Source organism: Vicugna pacos, unplaced genomic scaffold (assembly GCF_048564905.1).
Source record: "Vicugna pacos unplaced genomic scaffold, VicPac4 scaffold_19, whole genome shotgun sequence".
NCBI lineage: Eukaryota > Metazoa > Chordata > Mammalia > Artiodactyla > Camelidae > Vicugna > Vicugna pacos.
In genome coordinates, this window is record NW_027328740.1 from 66,130,954 (window position 1) to 66,149,829 (window position 18,876).

An 18,876-nucleotide genomic window follows, 5' to 3' on the forward strand; every position below is an offset into this window, starting at 1 on the left:
GACCCTAATCAAAGCCACGGACACATGAGTTAACACGGTAAATATGTATATATATATATATATATATATATATATATATATATATATATATACACACACAATTCACACTGTTTTCATTTAAGCTGTTTTGAATTCCTTAACATAGCTACTATGTTAATTCCAAGTGTACACATTGTTGTAAGAGTTTCTCCCACTATGAACGGAATATCCCAAATGGCAAAAAAAAAAAAGAAAGTCAGCCGTTCCTTAAAATTTATAAGCACAACAGTATCCAATGAGCAAGAACTGTCCTCTGTGAGGTGTATGATGACAGAAAGCTACTTTTAAACATCCTGCTAAATGATATTCTCTTGTCTCCCTGAACGGCAGTAAGGAAGGACTATTGAAGACATCAAATAAAACACGGGGCAAATTGCCAGAAGCATTGGGGGAACATAAAGTGGGTCATCCTCCTAGTTCAGAATTTGAATTGTCTTAGTGTTTTCAGAAGATGACCTCTGAGCAGACCACTGGGAGAACCACCCAGCCACATGCAGCGTGTGGCAGCTAAGCCGCTGGCTGGGATACAAGCCAGAGAGAAAAAACATTTATTATAGAAGCCACAGCTGATGAGAATGGAGCTACACTAACAGGAATAGCATGAGGGGAAGAGACATAACTCTGTGATTACTTGTCCTCTCCATAATGCACAAGAAAATCTGCCTCTGGAACCACAACCCTCTTCCACTTGTATGCAATAGAGAGACTATTTACTTTCAACAATAGGGTACATGATCTAATGTAATTAAAATTATTATTAAGCACTGACCTCTTTACACAGAGCTTGGACATTCTAATGCTTCCTTTGTCCCTTTTACTAATGCAAACCTGGAGCTAATTCACTTCTCACACAGGCTAGAGAAAATACGTTTCCACTTGAAGTTTTCTAAAGACTATAATGTACTGGAACTGAAGTGCCTAAAACTTACAGTCTCTGTTTTGACTTGGTTCTAAAACTGGTGTAGAAATGACCTCAGCTGCAGGAGGAGCTTACCAGAGTCAGGCATCATGATTGCCACTTTCTCATATATGGCGTTCAGGGTCACGATGATGATAAAACTGATGACGGAAGCAGTGATGGGCGTGGCCCACCTGCACAGTCAGGTACTTCTGGATTGGGTCTCTTCCATTCAGGTTCTTGGGAAGTTTTACAGAAAATACAATAAACACTGAAAGTCCATAGACAGTGAACCCAATGACGGAAGCAATGGTCATCAGGACCTGACAACCCAAAAACCCAGCAGCATGAGACTCACTAATGATCGTAGCTTTACACAGAAAACTTTCCCCCAATTCACGCTTACACAGACAACATGCATGTGCTGTATACCTCACATAAACGTGAGAAGTGATGTAAATCGCACATAAATGCCACAAGAGACGTGAATATCAGGCATGTTAAACTTTAGGGGAGGAGGAATGAAGGATGTCAAAAAGGATGAGGGCATCCACTAATGTAACATGCTGACAGCAGGAGCAGCTGTGTGCAGGGCATAGGGAATATATGGGAACTCCACTTTCTGTGAATTTTTCTGTAAACCTAAAACTGCACTAAAGAAGGAAGCCTGTTAAGTACATCTTTAAATGGGTGAAAATGGAGTAACTGGTGGCATGTTCTTTTGGAGACAAGTCTTTGATAGCAGAGCCAATGAAAATATCCCTTCTACACCTATAGAATTACTTAGGTTATGAACTAGTTGTAACCCATGAAAGGGATGCGCTTCCTTTCAAGGGAGAACCTATCACTGATTCAGGGGTCAGCAGGTGCTAGCTGTCGTCTTCATTCTGAATAGGACCAGTGAGGCTGTGGACATGCCTTGAGGGAAACACTGGAAGTGACAGCAGGTCTCTGCTAATGAAAGCTTCACATGCTTTTCATACTCCTTGAGATCTTAAAATGGCAGGTATTCATGCTCCCTGCATTTGCACAAGATTCATGTCCCTGATCCATTGTAGTTCTGACTGTGTGGACCCAAGGGCAATGAGAATTTCTGAAGCATAATTTGCACGTGGCTGATAGGGTTTCAGTTCCTCACTAGGCAGGTTTTTTTCTGGCCAATGAAGAATGCACATTAAAGATCCCATTTTTAAACTGTTTTCCTTCCATCTACCTTCTTGGTCATAGTCCAGAAGCATGTACTCAGTGTCCCTGGCTGCTCCTGATGGCTGCCCCAGAGAGAAGGCTACAACGAATGTGAATTTCAAGACTAAGTGAACCACATCATGTTATTTACAGTAACAGCGGGCGGCTGGCTTGCACCTGCAGGGGAGAGCAGAGGGAGTGTTTACAAGCCCCTCCTGGAGCCACACTGCTTCATCTGGATCCCAGCTCCGATGCTAGCTGTGGGGCCTTGTGCAAATTTCTTAACCTCTAGGGGCTTCCATCTCCTCACCCATATAACGGGGGAATAATAATAGCAATTTATAGGACTATTGTGATGAGTCAATGATTTAGTAATTGTGAAAACAATTGGAACATTAACCACAGGCATGTGAAAAACTCTACCTAAGTATTAGCTATGAATATGATGACAAAAGTCTTAAAAAGTTTTTTTTCTTAGTTTTTAAGCCATCAGTTTGTAGAGAAAGCATTTTATTTCCTCCTCTAATCTCTTTCATCATCCTTTTCTTCACAGCTAAATCTTCATGCTTGTGAAAGGAATAACTTTTTGGTGTGTGTGTGATTAAATGTGAAAATTATTTAATGCTCAGAAAAATGTACTATAGAATGTATATTAAGCCTTGCTGTCTTGTACGGCACATATAGGCCATTTAAATAGTATGCATTTTTAAAAAGTCTGCATAATAATTTTTTAATTATGTATTAAGTAATCATAATAGTTAAGATAATTTATATGCTTACTAATGCTTCAGCACACATCTATTTTTCTAAATCCTCACAATCACCCTGTGGGGAAGGTAATATTATATCTCTTTTACAGATGAGGAAATAGAGCCACGTGGAGATGATGCAATTTGCCCCAAATGAAGCAACTATTAAGTGAAAGAACTGAAATACTGAAAGAGACCAAAGACACACTAACTATATAGCGCTGTCTCCTAGATGGTCTGTGAAAACAATTCTAGTTCATTTCAGAACTTTTACAAACTTAACACATTTCCATTTTTCTTCCAAGCGCTTAATGGGTTCAATATTTCTTAAGAAACAGGAAAGTTTTCCATTCTCCTTCCTCAAGTTTCTTCTTATCATCTTTTCTGATCATAACTTAAATATTTGCTCATTAAAGAAAATTTGAAAGTACACAGTAGTGGACAGAACTGCTGTCCTGGATCTGTCCCCAGTCTTGGAAGAGGACCCAGATTTTGCTTTAGGATAAATAACCTCCCTTCTGTTTTTAATCCTGTGGTTTAAGCTCGATTGACCCACTCTTTCTGAAGCACCATAGGTAGATCTCAGTTAGTTTAAGACAAATAATTTCCCTCATTCTATTGGCCTCGCACATGATTTCAGAATTGGCAAATAACCCAGTAAGAGCAACTATTATGTGAGGAGATACTTGCTGGTTCCCATGTGAATGGTAAGCTTCCTCTGGCAAGAGAGGAAGCTGCCAAAAGAGACCTCTCTTGGTTTGGATGGATGTGTGATCTGGGATGCTTAGTGCCTAGAAGCAGCATGCTGAGACTTCCTTGGACACAGAATGAAAACAGGTCAAAACCAGCTCTTGATATCATCTGGGCTAAAGTATCTCTCCTTGACTGAAGCCAGACCTCAGACCTGAGGTTTTCATTTACAGGAACCAATAAATCCCATGCATCCCCATATTTTGGTTGTTGTTTAAATCCTTTGGAGATTGATTTTGTCACCTACAATCAAAAGACTCCAACTCTGAAAATGAATAAAAAATAAAATAAGAAAAATTCTTCTACCTATAGACATAATTCCTTCAGAACTGTGCATTGTTTGTATATTACAAATCATTTTATATATTAACATTATTCTCAAGCCTATCATAAACATAACACTTTGACATGTCATAAAATATTTTCATGGACACACTTTTTCATGGCTGCATAATGTTCTACTATGTGAAGGGTTGGAAGAATATTTTGGCTGAGACTTTATATATATATACATATAAAAGTATGTCTGTGACTTGCATCCATACTGACTTTTCCCTTCCATTTTGAAATTCTTCCTGATTAAAAGTTTTTCAAAGCTGAATTAGTGTATTAAAGCATATGAATATTTTTGACTCCTGATATGAACTGCCAGACTGCTTTCTAAGAAGGCTGGAGGAGTACACCAGAAATTAACACAGTATTATAAATCAACCATACTTCACAAAAAATATCCAGTGATCTAGGTATGGGATGGGTGATCACTGGCACTTCATCCTCATAAACAGAGCTGTGTCACTTGAGAGGTGGAAAACTATTTCATCTTGATGTGCACTGAGTGATTTACCAATGGAGTGTGACATCTATTTTTTCTTTGTGAATTGTGTGTTCATATTCTCTGCCTTCTATGCTCCTGAGATTTTTTGATGTTACCTTTGTAGTGATCTGAACTCTATGTATTGAAGGAATTAGCCCCTTGTCAGATTTGTAAACAAATAACATCCTCTGGTGTTTTTTTTAAAATTAGGATGCTTCTGATGCATGGAACTCTGTATATATTTTCTTCTGAAACCTACTGCTCATCTAGAGCTTGTATATTCATCCATATTTATTTCTAGTTTTTTTGTAATTGTGTTACTTTCTTAAATGTTTCTGAAATTTATCACAATATATGGTTCACTGTATGATATCAATCTTTTCTTTTCCCTCCAAGTAGCTAACAAGTATTCCATTTACTGAAAAACCTTCATTTATCTCCCTGATTTGTAATGCCTTCCATCTCTTATATAAATTTATTATCAATATCAGAGCCATATCTAGACTTCCTGTCCTATTTTCTAATCTGGCTATTCTTGAACTAGTAAAACTCTCATTATCTTATTGATTATTTTATTACTAATATGATTTTATTCACAATAAACCCCAAATCAATTTTATAATTTCTGATATTTTGGAGATATGATCTTTTAATCTGGAATCATGTGATTGAAGCAACTTTTATATCTTTCAGGAGTTTTTATTTTTATTTATTTGATAGTTCCTACTATCCTTTTGTTAGGCTACTCTTAGATATTTTACCTTGGTTGTTACCCTTGGAAAATTTTAGAATCCTTAATGTCTCCATCTGGTCTCTTAATCAGACCCTGGAGAATCCTAAACCACTGATCTGATTTGAACAAATGAGGTGAAAAGAATTGGGGGAAGCAATGTGAGCAGAAGAGACTGTGGAATCTCCAGAGTGGCGCCCAGCGTTGGCTCAGAAGTTCTCTGGAAAAAGTTTTCTCTATGAGACTACTTAGTTCCCAGCTTAACTTTCAGTTTTCTCAGCATTTCACATTAGATTTTATAAAGTCTGTGGCAGGCTCTTACCCAGAAAAAGAGCACTTGCACTAAGGGTTATATGTATACACTTTCCCCAGGTGGTAAATGGAACATGATCTTCTTCCTAATTAAAAAAACAAGTTTAATCAACCAAGGGATTACACTAATGAAATGATTTTTCTCCTAACATATCACTAAATCCTAGACATAATTTTAAAAAATAATAATTTTCAGACATAGCCTCCTTATTTATAACTGCATGGGGTTTTTGTCCTTTTTTTTTTCTTTTCTGTTAACGATGTTAAACATACAACAAAATACCTACAGTGTCCATTAAAATACTATTTTTTGAAAATGCACATGTGAATAGTAAACTGTTTCCCTGCCATGGTCTGAGCTTAGGAGTCTGGGTACCTGATGAGGCGAAGCTGTAAAGCTCTATTCCTGAGCTTGCCATAGATTTCAGAAGTGACGGTAGTGACAGCTTAGAGTCCGTGCAGGACAGGAAGTTTCAGAGGTGTGTGCAGATAACTGGTCTCCACTGTGTGTATCTTGGTTGAGCTTTATATGTTAATTAGCTACAACTATGAAGTTTTAGAGTTTCCATTTTAGAGTGTATATTTAGATTTTATTTTTAGAGATGAAATCAGTAACACTCAAGATTTACCTGGATCATAAAAGCAGATATAGTATAATAATAGCTGTAACTAAGTACATGGCCATTCCTCTGTGCCAGGAAGTCTTCCAAGTAGATTCTGCACATTAGTTCGACACGTCCTTACCACAGTCATGAAGAAGCAACTCTCTTATTCTTATTTTATAGGAAACTATGGCACAGAGAATTAAGTTGTCCAAGATCACTCAGGAAGCAAGCTGCTGTCTTCAAATATGAATTTAGGCAACTTCATTCCCAACCTCTCACTACCACAACGCTGGCCTCTCTAAACAATGGAGCATGCATTCGCAATTAAAGTTAAACGCTTCAATTAAAAAACTAAAAAAAAAAAATTAAAAAATTTTAAATAAGGAAGAACGATCAAGTGAAATGAGTCTTCATCTTCAATTTTTCAACAAGCATGTTCCAATCAAAATTTACTTATTAGCTGGCAATTTAAATTTAAAATTGTCAGTTTAAATGATCAAAAACTTTTCTTCAGTATTTTTTGTATGCTGCCAATACGATACGTTTTTCTTTTTCAGGACTCAAAAACATTATGAACATCTAATTTTGTCTAAGTTTCAGCTTTCATCTCTGAATGTACAGTCTTTCACCAACATAAGCTTTGACCCCCATCTTCAGTCGTAAACAATGGGAACTATTCATAATGGGGATTATTAGAAGCTTATTACATTGTAAAAGAGAAATGTCACTTTCTATTGGTAGCTGAACCTCATTTTTTTTTATTTATAAAAAGAGGAGTTTGACCTGCTCCCTCCATACCTTTTCAGTGCCAACATTCTGAAGATCAGATTCAATTTATAAAAGCTATAGTTGGAGACATTTTCAGATGCTCCTAGTAGAAGCGTTTTCATTCCAAGCGTTATTCAGCAGTCCTGCTGCTGCTGACTGCAAGTACCATCAGCTCCAAATTATCTCAGCTGATGGAAAGAAGCAATAATACAGATGACTCAAAAATCATCTTTTCATAGCTCTGGAACGTTGATACAAAGATGTATAGTTTTATTTTTTTACTTTTGTAGCAGGAGTGGCAGCAATAAATTTACATTTCCAATTACAAAAAGTGCCTATCTCAAACACACTCAAATACTGATGGCACCTCAACAAAGGTTTCCCTGCTTCTTCCTACCTTTCTCTGACTTTAGGATGACAGCCACGCTGCTTTGTGCACATCCCAAACGGAAGGGGGAGCAGTGACTGGGACTTAGTTCAAGACAAAGGGGCACCTAGTCTACAATGAAAAGGAGGCCGCAATAATGAAGGCACATGTGAAAAATTGGAGTCAACTCTAATACCAATGTGTCTTTCCTTCTACATCCATGTAATAGCGGATAATTTATTTTTGCATTTTTTCATTGGTGTTATGAAAGGATACAAATCAATGCCTCTTTTCTGATACACTTATACCAGTCTTTTTCTTTTCCCCTTTTTTCTGTTATTATGAAGGAAGGACCTCACTTCTCTTCTGTGTCCACCATTCCAGGCAGTGCTCCTTCACCTTGGCTGCACATTAGAATAACCAGAGGAGCTTTAAAAACTTCCCTATGCCAGAATGCACCCCATGCCACTAAGTACCATCAGAGTTTGCAGTGATGGAATCCAGGCACCAACATTTTTTAAGGTCCCCTGGTGATTCCAACATGCAGCCAAGGCTGACAAGTCCAGAAGTAAACAGACTAAAGTGCATCTAAACAGCACCCGCTTTTCCTGGGTGATCTCATCTATCTCCACGTGGGGACACCGCACCTCCTATTCTGGCCGGACTTGTTCTTCCTGCTCAACCGTGTCCCATTTGTACTCAAGTTCTGCCTGACGCTGCTTCCAGAACTCCAGAAGTAATAAGGTGACTAACAGAGAGAGAGAAGGGCAGAATGTTGATCTTCAGTGATGACTGATGCTTCAGAAATCTGTACTTAATATTTATTACCCTTAACACTTTGGTAAATGGTTAATAAACTCACATTTTATTTATAGGAGATACCAAAGAGAAACATGAGTTAATGCCTTTTTTTTTTTTAGAAAAAAGAAAATGTAGACAATTTATTGAACTTGTGAAAACAGACTATCTAGCTCTCTAGCTCAGGGGAAAGGTATTAACGTGATGGTCAGAGACAGGTGAATGTGTCTGATGCTAAAGTACCTGCTACCAGCACATTATGCCCACTAAAAACACAAATATCGGGGGGAAGGGTGGGTATAGCTCGGTTGTAGAGCACGTGCTTAGCATGTACAAGGTCCTAGGTTCAAGACCCAGTACCTCCATTGAAAAGAAAGTTAAAAAGAAGGCACAAGTAACTGTCATAATTTAAAAGCAGTGCACGGTCCACCCTCCATGTCTTCCCTTCGCATCCCTCTGTCTCTGCCGTCCGAAGGGCCTGAGGGTGGGGAAGGGGATGAGAATGCTTTATTAGCCCCTGCATTTCTATTTTCCACCACCCCAGTCACACAAAATTAAAATAATATTCTTAAATAAGGAAAACTGCCATTTCCTCAATCTTCGCTAAAGTAATTCTTAGAAATCGTCATTCTGTTTCAAGACTCGTAACTTCAAAAGCAGATAAAAACAACATGAAATGTTAATTGAAAATGTGGCTTCAGGGTAAATCCCCCAAGCCCTTCTTCCAACCAGACTGTTACCCCTAGGCCCCAACTCTAGAGAAATTCCAGAATAACCACTGTGCCCTCCACCATTGTACCTGAGTCTCTATCATGCTCTGAGAATAAAGAGACAAAAGACACAGTCCCTGCTTCCGGAAGCTCCTAGGTGCACAGGAGTCATCTTGAAATGATGACTGAGGAGGCGTGTTAAGAGGGTTTGGATAAAAGTCAGCAGAGGGTGCTCGGGGCAGAGAGCCGGAACTATAGCCAAGGCTCTCCCAGAGGAGGGAAGCACTGTGAGTTCTGAGATGCCCTAGAAGTGATCAGGGGAAGGTATAATGTTAAGGCCATTTCTCCCTGGGGAGCTGCACATGCAAAGGAGGGAGGCCAAGGAGAGCCAGGTCCCTTCCAGGAACTGCAAATAGTCTAGAAGCGAGCACAGGTTGTGGGAGGCAGGTGAGGCAACCAGGTGGAGAGATCGCAGGTGCACATCACACAGGACCCTGTGTGCCTCCAAGGTAGAGGAGACAAGCAAAGTGATCTAGAAAGAGACAAGATTGAGGCAGGGAGACATATTGGCAGGTTCTTGTGAAGGCCTGCTGAGGCCCCACCAGGAGGAGAGAGGAGAAAACATTTCAGCAGGTGGACGGATTGGCCACAGGTGTGATGGAAGGGCAGGAAGAGGTCAAAGATGCCGGCCAGCTTTCTGGCTTTGGCAGTGTCCTAAATTATAGTGCCATTCCCAGAAATAAGAAGGGCAGGAAGAAGAGCAAGTCATGAGAGGAGACAACTGATTCAGTTCTCGCTGGGTGCCTGTGGGCTCCAGGAGAGATGTCCAGTAGGCAAATAAAAGTCTAGAAATTGGGAGAAAGTTCTAGGCTGAGCCAAGAAGTATTCCTGTTTCAAGAGGCTAATGAGGTTGAGTGGACAAGTCAGGAGAACAGGTGTGGAGGGGTAGCTCTCACCCTCCTGCACATGGGAAGCATCTGGGAGCCTTTAAAAAATTGTGTGCCCCAGCCTCGAGTGGGGCCTTTGTTCTTTTTATTGTTTTTTAAATACTTCTTTCATTTTTGGGGAGTAGTTAGCTTTATTTACTTTAATGGAGGTACTGGGAATGGAATCCAGGATCTCTTGCATGCTAAGCACGTGCTCTACCACTGAGCCGTACCCTCCCCACCTTTTTTTGCTTTTAGACATTAGCTATACTGAGCAGTCAGGGTTGAGAATCAACCTGCAGAGAGCAGAGAGCCTTGGGGTAGAGATCAAGGAGAAGCTGCCCAGAGCCCTGCAGACCCCACCAGGGGCAGCCGGAGATGCAGGGGGCCTCGGACGGGCTGTGAGGAACGTGAACTCAACACTCCCCAATGGCGAAGACGAAAAGCATCTTTCAAGCTCCCACTTCCCAGCAGCGTTAGTTCTGACTTTACTAGTTTTCCAGTAATACTGAGTGAGAATAGAAATTATCTGGACACAGGAATCATATTCAAATGGTGGTTCTGACCATTCTTAGCTGCATGATTACTGATTAAAAGGTTACCCGTCTACCACATGTAAAATGGGGGACCTAGCACCGTGTTTGTGGGCTGCTGTGAGCGTAATGAAATGACATCCATATAGGCCCTCCTGACTCTCAGAGGTAATTGCTACTAATGTCCCCATTTGGGACACCAAGAAACAGAGACATAGAAAGCTTCAAACATTAGCCCAAGATGAGGGTTGGGGTCAGTAATCAAGCCAATGACTTCGTGGATCCAGAGCCCAGAATCTTCTTACGAACAACACGGCACTGCCCAGCTTCCCTGCTCCAAAACCCGCCTCCCTTTGGCTCAGTTCCATGGCACCTGCGCTGCACAGATGTCGTCACTGCCTGCCTGCCTGCCCGGTGTCTGACCCCGGCATTCCTCCCTCTGTCCCACACAGCGCTTCCTTGGGCACACCAACCCTCACGAGGCCATTGCTATGGCTACTCGAATGTTTTCACGGAAACGCAGGTGGTAGCCCAGCTTTATGGTATAGATGATGCTGTCAGTGGAGGCAAGGAGCTCACAGTTGGTGGGGGAGGCCACTTGTGGTCTCCTCCTTGGCTGGAGAGCTGGATGGAATCCAGTTCCCTCTGCAACTTAGACATCCAGCATGAGAGATATGTAAGGCCATCTGGCCTCTCAACATAGAAATGATGCCCCTGAAGTCGTACTTAAAATTGTAACCTCCTGGCTCCACCAGGGATCAGAGGCCATGGCCTGTTGTCCACCACGTTTTCTTTCCTTGCACGGCAGCTACAATGGGGTGAGTTAACACCAGACCAGAAAATCTACAAAGCCCCCGTGTACTATTTCCTGACACTTGCAGGTCACTCAAATATCCCAGATCCTCCAAGTAAACAACTAGTAAGAGGAACTGAGCTCGCTCTTCTGTCAGACCCATGATGGCAGGTCTGATTTGGCCTCTCCTGCTCTCGGGATGATCCGTTCTCCTTCTGTGTGACCTTCCCCGAGTGAAAGAGACTGTTCTTTGTTTATGGGTTTGGGAGTATTTGTGGCTCTCTGACCAGAATCTTCAAAAGTAGAGCTCTTGGTGAGAATGGAAGCATGGGAACCACATCTCATGAGCTCAGCTACCCAAAAGCCTCATCTAGCCAAGACTGTGGCAAAAACCAGGAGTCCATGCTGTTGAGTGTTGGGTCTTGAAAGCAATGCCTCCACCACTGAGAAGCTGCCCCACCACTTGTGCCCTTGTCCCCATCCAGGGGGAGGTGATGCATCAATAGGATGAAAGCCTTGAGGGCACGAGGTGACTGTGGACCAAGATGTGACTGGCCAGTCCTGCCACCCATGTGACCCATGTTAGCCTCACATGCAGAAAATCCCCAAAGAGACCCCTGCTTGAGTGAATGGGTCACCTATAAGCCAACTGTCCTCAGGCCACCTAAGAAGCAACACAGTATACACAGTGAGCCATCCACTCACTGAAGTCCCCAAGGCTCACAGCTCCCTAATGTGACACCAGGTACCCCCAGCAAACAGAAGACACTTACTTTATAATTGACTTGAAAATTCTACGGCCAAAACTGCCTTACACTTTCGACTTATGAAGTTGTTTCCACTCTGTCCCCTGCTCTGCAGTTGTGCAATCAATCCAGAGCTCCTACATGAGACAGGAGGGAAGGGGGCCGGGCACAGCCATTAAAAGGATGGCAGAGCCATTAGCACCGAGACGGTGGAAAAGTCAACTCCCAGTAGATCTTGAGCTTCAATACACGCTCTCCGAAATACCGCAGGATGCTAAATGGCACTCCCACAGGTTCCAGGACAGGTTCAAGGCTGACCATAAAAGGTCAAAGGGTGAGGGGTGGCCCAATTTCTGGGAGCCCCAACACCTTCCGCAAAGCGGTTGGAATATTCCTCCCACTTATAAGCATATGAAGATACTGAATGCATAAAAACTAACAACACCACACCTCATGGCTGCTCTCTCTGCTAAGGGAGACAGCCGACACTATGTCTCTAAAGTGTGTATCTACTTTTCCTTTAAACTGGAGCACCCAAACCCCACGCCTCATGGCTTTTCTCTTGCCTTTTGATACAGCCCACTCTGTCTGTGGAGTATATCTCTCTCTGAATAAATCTACATTTACTGAAATGTGGCTCTCTCTTGGATTCGTTCCTGTGCAAACCAAGGACCCACACTTCACGAGGTGCATCTCAGGGGCCCAAATCAGACCTGGAATACGGCCATCCTCTCCCCCACATTTTCCTGTATCATACATTCCTTCCCAAAGGATCTCACCTTGTGCACTCCAAAGTAGACTGCACTCATGTGTCCTGCCCTGGATCTGCTTCTGCGTTTATCATTTCTTATGTCCACTAGAACGTCACCTTCATGAGGACAGGGAATTGGTTCTGTTCACAAAGGAAGCACCAGCACATCACAGGTGCTGGAGTAGTAGTAGCTGAATGAATGGGCTGTGGGAAGTCCTGGGAATTCCAACTGCAACTCCTAGCCACTTGGGACCCAGCTGACTCCAGGTGCTCCCTGCTACTCATGGCTGACCTCTTGCCACCACTCCCTGCTCTGCCATCACCTGAGCCAGGATGAGCTGAGATGAGCACACACCCCTGAGATGATGGCGAATGGTTCATGTCGTTGCAACACACTCGGCCTTTGACTGCCAGTGGTTACTTAGGATGGACAAACTGAAGGCAGCCCCATGTGCACCGCCCTATGCCACAACTCACTTGAAGCACCAGGACTGCACACAGGGGAAATGCTGGCCCTTTCCAACCTAAGGAGAGGGACTATGGGTGAGAAGAGGGTCTCTGTCAACTAACAGTCTCTTTACAAGCCCAGTCTTAGAAAAGCTCTTTAAAGACACTTTTGGTGTCTTCCTTGTGTTTCTATAATCCCTCTAGATTTTGTCATTTTAATCTACGCATCAGAAATACAGATGCTCTTGAAATCTCTATTGATTTTCAATGAAGAAAATCCTCAATTTCCTTCTCTGCTAAGAAAATTACTGCACTTATTTAAAAAAAAGCAGCTTCCTTTCATGAGTTTCTATCTTCAAACACTTAATTTCACCAGAATCAGTGAAGCAGGACATGAAAATCATGCTGTGCTTTATCACCTACAGGTGGGCAGGGATGAAATGAGAGTACTGATCTCATGAGACGGGAAGGCTGGGGCTGTCTTATTCCTGCTACAGATGGAAGGGTCCATATCTGTGAGGGGGAGGAAGGACAAAGAATGAGAAACCAACATTTTCTAACCCATTTCTCTTTTTCAAAGTCCCAGACAAAACAATGTGACTGTATCAACAAAAACAAGAACACCTGCCCCCTTCTAAAAGCACGCTACAACTTACCTACTACACACAGCACTCTGCCACTGACTTAAAGGCTGATGGCAGCCAAGAAATTTGCAGGGATCTTATTCTGTGCTCATCCCTTTTGGTCTTTGGAACCTTATGAAATTTACCTTCTTTCCCTGAGTGTCATTTTCCTCATGCTTCAAAGGGGAGTGTAACAGTCATTCATTTGCTCAGTGTTTATTTGACAGCAGGAGACGGCTTATGAAAACAACAACAAAAAAAAGCAAAACAGCAATTCTGACCTGTGCTGTCTTCCTCCTCCTACCTGAACATGAATGTAAGCTTAAAATGGCATCTTTCACTAAATCCCGAACTTAAGGAGCAGTTCTGATAAGGAAGTCACAGGACTGCTGAGAAATGACCTGGTGAAAAATAATGAGTTGCCAGCAAATCCTCAAAAGCAGTAAGGGTGCAGACCCTGGGAGCCACAGGCATGGGTGGGAGTTCCTTAGTTCCCAATTTCACAAAGCCGAGAACTTTGCAGGGCCCATGAAAGACACAGATAGCCCAGCACAACCACACCATGTTTCAGAGTACACCGGGGCCACGTCGCTGCTGACCTGAACTGCTGTGTGTCCCAGAGCAGGAGCCCTGGGTGGGGGTGACTGTTTTTGAGGCTGGACAAGGACTTCCTTTTCTGTCTCTCTTGCTCTCTCTCTTCCTGCAATAAAACAACTGGTAGGACTCTGGTGGGGAGCATTGCACCCACATTCTCTGGCAAAACACACACCAGGCAGCTCCAGCTGATCTGAGAGAGGACTCTTCAATGATCATATAAACACCAAAGTCAGGCAGAAGGCTGCCTGTGACCTTGGGAATCCAAACCAGCTTGTCCTGTTAATCAGGATATTAGACATCTAAAGAAAGTGTGCATCAGATGAAGACGATTCCTTAGACAGCGTTGGTGGTTATGTCCAGCAGTGTCTAAGGACAAGTTATGCTCTGGCAGGTGGTAGCATTTTGGTTGCTTTAAGTTTGCTACTGAAGGGCTGAGACATTTCATTGGGCCTTGAAACTCCAGACCTCTTTACTCACAAAGGCAGACAATTTAGGTGAGCCAGCTCAGCCTCTATTCCAACTTCCTAACCAAAAGGCTGTGAGGTTGAAAATATATTTCTCAGACTCTTCTGCTGCAAGGGTTCCAGATGTGGCTTTAAAAATGCCCATCAGAGATTGAGATTTGCAAATACTATCTACTATATATAAATATAGCTAAAGAAAACTAAATTTCTTCTGTATAGCACAGGGAACCATATTTAATATCTTGTAATAAACTTTAACGAAAAAGAGTATGAAAAGGAATACATACATATATACGTGTATATGAATGACTGGATCATTGGGCTGTGCATCAGAAATTGACACATTGTAACTGACAATACTTCAATTAAAACATATATATACATATATAATGCCCATCAGCAGCATCTGAGTGTCACTGAAGGCAGAAACTCAGATGAATGGAGGCAGAGGTTGTTGGAGGAGCTACGTTATTTTGCTGGGGTGGATGAAGCCGTCATGGCAGAGATCTAGAAGGAATGCTCACAACAGCCACTCACTGATCTGCAAGTGAGTTAGGATAACAGCATCCTGAAATCCTCCCCGCCCCTCCTGATGAGCCAGGTGTCTGGCGTTTCTCTGGAAATCACTAGGCGCAGCCTGGAACTCAAAAGTAAAAATTAAAAACTGCAGTCAGGCAGCGAAGAGACTGGCAGGACGCGTTGGACAAAAGTAGCTCTGAATCAACAAAGAATGGGGAGGGGATAGAAAGTGTGCTGAGGACCCTGACTTCAGTGGTGGATTGTCTTTGTTGAGGAATCTGTGTCAGTATGAGTAGATGGATTGATGAGGACTAAACTGGTGGCCATTGTTCAGATAAGTGTGTGATTTGGACTATATTTATTAGAGGAGGGTTTTTTCCCCTTCAACATTGATCATTTCTAGGGAGCAGAAAAATACTCTGCCACACAACATCTAAGTGCAAAAGAGATGCTACGGGATGATGGTGGTATGAAAAATTTCAGTTCTGCAGTTTCAAGATTTCCTTAATGAGGTTAACAGCAGTAGGTCCTTAAAATAAAATAAGATACTTAAAATAAAGACATCATCATATGTACATATCCTTAAAGATACACATATGGTGCTATAAGTGGGCCTGAAATGTGTTCTGCATTCTAAAATCCGATGAAATTAAATCAGTAGCTCAATATGCCTGTCGGCTCTATAATCATGATGTAGCTAATGATCACAGAAAGCAAGATCAGCTAGGAAATTTGAGATTTGTCTTTTCCAGTGTGAAAGTTAATATATTTTGCTTTATTTAAAAACCATTTTTTTAATTAGGGCTGTCAGCATCCTTTGGTATACGGGGTTCAGTAGATGTGTTCAGATGTTCTAGACAGTGAGCCAGAGCAAAGACTGAGGTTTAGACAGTAGTTAAATGCCTCACCCGTGTGATCAGCATGCACATACTGCTATACTGAAAATCGTTAAAAGTGAGAACTTCATTAAAGCAACGAAAAGTGAGGGAAAAAATTAGCCACAGACTAGTGGAAGTTTTGTAACGTGTAAAAATGACAAAGGGCTATTCATGAGCTTATTTTTAAAAACCCCTACACTTTAATAAGAAAAACAACAAACAGACAACAGATTGCACACAGCTCCCTGTAGGAGAAGCCATGCTGATGGACTCTTATGTGAATGGGGCTGGAGCTGTAGAATTAGTTAGTCTTGCAAGTAACTCATTTGAAAACAAATGCAAATGGGATACACTTCTAGAATATCTGAGTGAAAATCTTGGAAACTTACTCCTCTATGAAGCAAAGATAATGGAAAAATTTGTCAAAATTAACCTCTGCAGAACTCTGGAAATTAAACCAAGGCTTTCAGCAATGAGGGGCATGTTTATTTGAGAAAAAAAAAACAGCTAAATCTCCATAAAGATACTGAGTTTTGTGGCATTGTAACTTGATCTACCCCCATCCCCGTATCCTCTCCTTAAATGGTAGCCTTTAAAAGCAACAGACTCACAATCAAGGTAGGGGCAGAATTGATTTGAAGTTACCCAAAAAATCCGTCCCCAGAGAGCTGTCACTATTTGACCTATTTCAAACTCATGCTGTGCTAACAGCCTGTCCCGAGTGTGTGTGGGAAACAATCAGCAGTGAGTATTTAACATTACAACTGCCTGAGGCAGTGGTACCGGTAGAGGCTAACTAGATGCTGACTAGGAAACTTAGAAGGCAAAATTGTGTAATGAGACGTTCTGGGGGTGGAGGTAGGGTTAAAAAGCTCCAAAAAATTCTGAGAATTTAGAAGGCCGCACACATGTGTGGCACATGGCAAGGAAAGATCTGAGAAAACCTTAAGCCTTCAACTCTGGCAGAACTTGAGGTTCTGTATAAGCAAGAACTAAAGGCTACGGAAGAGCTGCAGACAGTCTGCCGGTGCTGAGGGCATCCCTCAGCACGTGGACACACAGCCACCTGGCAACAGATCAAACGATTGGCTCCAGGCATTGAAGAATATCACTGTCTGATCATTATTAGAGTGATGACAACTAGGCTTTCTGCACACACACTGATCTCATGGCCATGCATGATACAGAATAGAAAATTTACAGAATTTGTTCAGGAAAGTAACTAAATAAATAGCTACAGCAGCAATGACAATGGAAGCAACGATCAACCCTGAAGATGCGGAAAATCTGGCTTTCAGATCTGCTACATTGTAATATTTTAAATATCCAGTTTTCAACAGAAAATTACAAGGTGTACAAAGAAACAGAAAAGTTTGGCCATAACAGGGTGAAAAAGTAGTCAATAGAAACTCCCTGAAGAAGCCCAGACACTGGACTTACTAAACAAAGACATAAACAAGCAATTACACATATGTTCAAAGAGCTAACCGAAACCATGCCTGAAGAATTAAATTATGTGAACATCTCTTTGTACAGAGAATATCAATAGGTAAAATTTATATTAAAAAGCCACTAGAAATTCTAGAGATACAAATATAATGACTAAAATGAAAACTTCAATAAGAAGTTTCTCTGTAGATATGAACTTGAAGAAAATGTCAGTTAACTTAAAACTAATGAGATTATACAGTCTGTGGAACAGAAAGAAAAATGAATGAAAAAAATGAACACTGTGTCAGAGATAGGTGGGACACCATCAACAATACCAATACACACATAATGGGAGTGCCTGAAGGAAGGAGAGAAAAAAAGGGGTAGAAGAATATATAAAGAAATAATGTCTGAAAACTTCCCAAATTTGATGAAAACATTAATTTGTACATCCCAGCAGCTCAACAAACTCCACGTGGTATAAACGTAGAGACATCTAAAATAGGCACATCAGACTCAGTGTATCAAAAGACAAGAACAAAGAATCCTGACAGCAGAAAGAGAAAAGTGGCTCAACATATACAAAGGCTCCTCAGTAAGACAGTTGATTTCTCATCAAAAACCATGGAGACCAGAAGGCATTGGGATGGTATCGTCCAAGTGATAAAAGGAAAAGACTGTCACCAAGTATTTTATAGCCAGCAAAATGATTCTTCAAAAAAATTAAAGGAGAATTTAAGACACACCTACAAAAACAAAATCTGAAAGAATCCATTTCTATCAGGCCTGCCCTACAAGAAATGCTAAGGATAGTCCAGCAGCTGTAAATGAATGGACACTCACCTGAAAAATAAAGAACACTAGTAGAGGTAACTACATGAGTAAAAATATAAAACAGTATAGAGTATTACATGTAAGTGTTTTCTTCTATTTGATGTAAAAGACAACTGCATGAAACAATACTTATGAAACTGTGTAGATGCACTTATATATGCATGAAGGTGTAATTTGTATGACAGTGACAGCATGAGGAGGGGGAGGGAAAAGACGGATACCAAAGCAAAGTTTTTGTATACAATTGAAATTAAGTTGGCATTCAAGTGAACTCGATTGCTTTAAAACAAGATGTTAATTATAATCTCCAGGGCAATGGAGGAGGAGGAGGAGAAAAAGATAAAATAAACAACAAATTAAAATGGCACACTTGAAAATGCCTACTTTGTATAAAAAAGTGTAGTAATAGGGGAAATGGGAAAAGTAAAAGACATATAGAAAGCAGATAGCAGATGTAACTTCAACCTGGTAAGAAATTACATTAATGTAAATGAATTAAACATTCTAATCAAAATACTAAAGGTAGAAATAAATGGAATAGAGAATAGATGAACAACAGAGAATAATCAACAAAAAGAAAGTTGGTTCTTTGAAAAGATCAACAAAATT

At 41.2% G+C, this 18,876-nt stretch overlaps 3 long non-coding RNA genes across 3 annotated transcripts in view; 1 reads left to right on the forward strand and 2 right to left on the reverse strand.

Moving 5' to 3' along the window:
• LOC140693145 (uncharacterized) overlaps positions 1-18,876 on the forward strand; it is a 733,405-nt gene that overhangs the window by 83,597 nt on the left and 630,932 nt on the right. The window lies entirely within an intron of this gene.
• The window catches only part of LOC140693161 (uncharacterized), a 62,334-nt gene that overhangs the window by 27,055 nt on the left and 16,403 nt on the right, over positions 1-18,876 (reverse strand). The gene's annotated exons all lie outside the window — the stretch shown is intronic.
• On the reverse strand, positions 1,081-12,766 carry LOC102525865 (uncharacterized). Its single transcript, XR_012068904.1, has 3 exons — positions 12,503-12,766; positions 11,751-11,860; positions 1,081-1,176 (listed from the first exon to the last, which is right to left on the reverse strand). It is a non-coding gene; the product is annotated as an uncharacterized lncRNA (long non-coding RNA).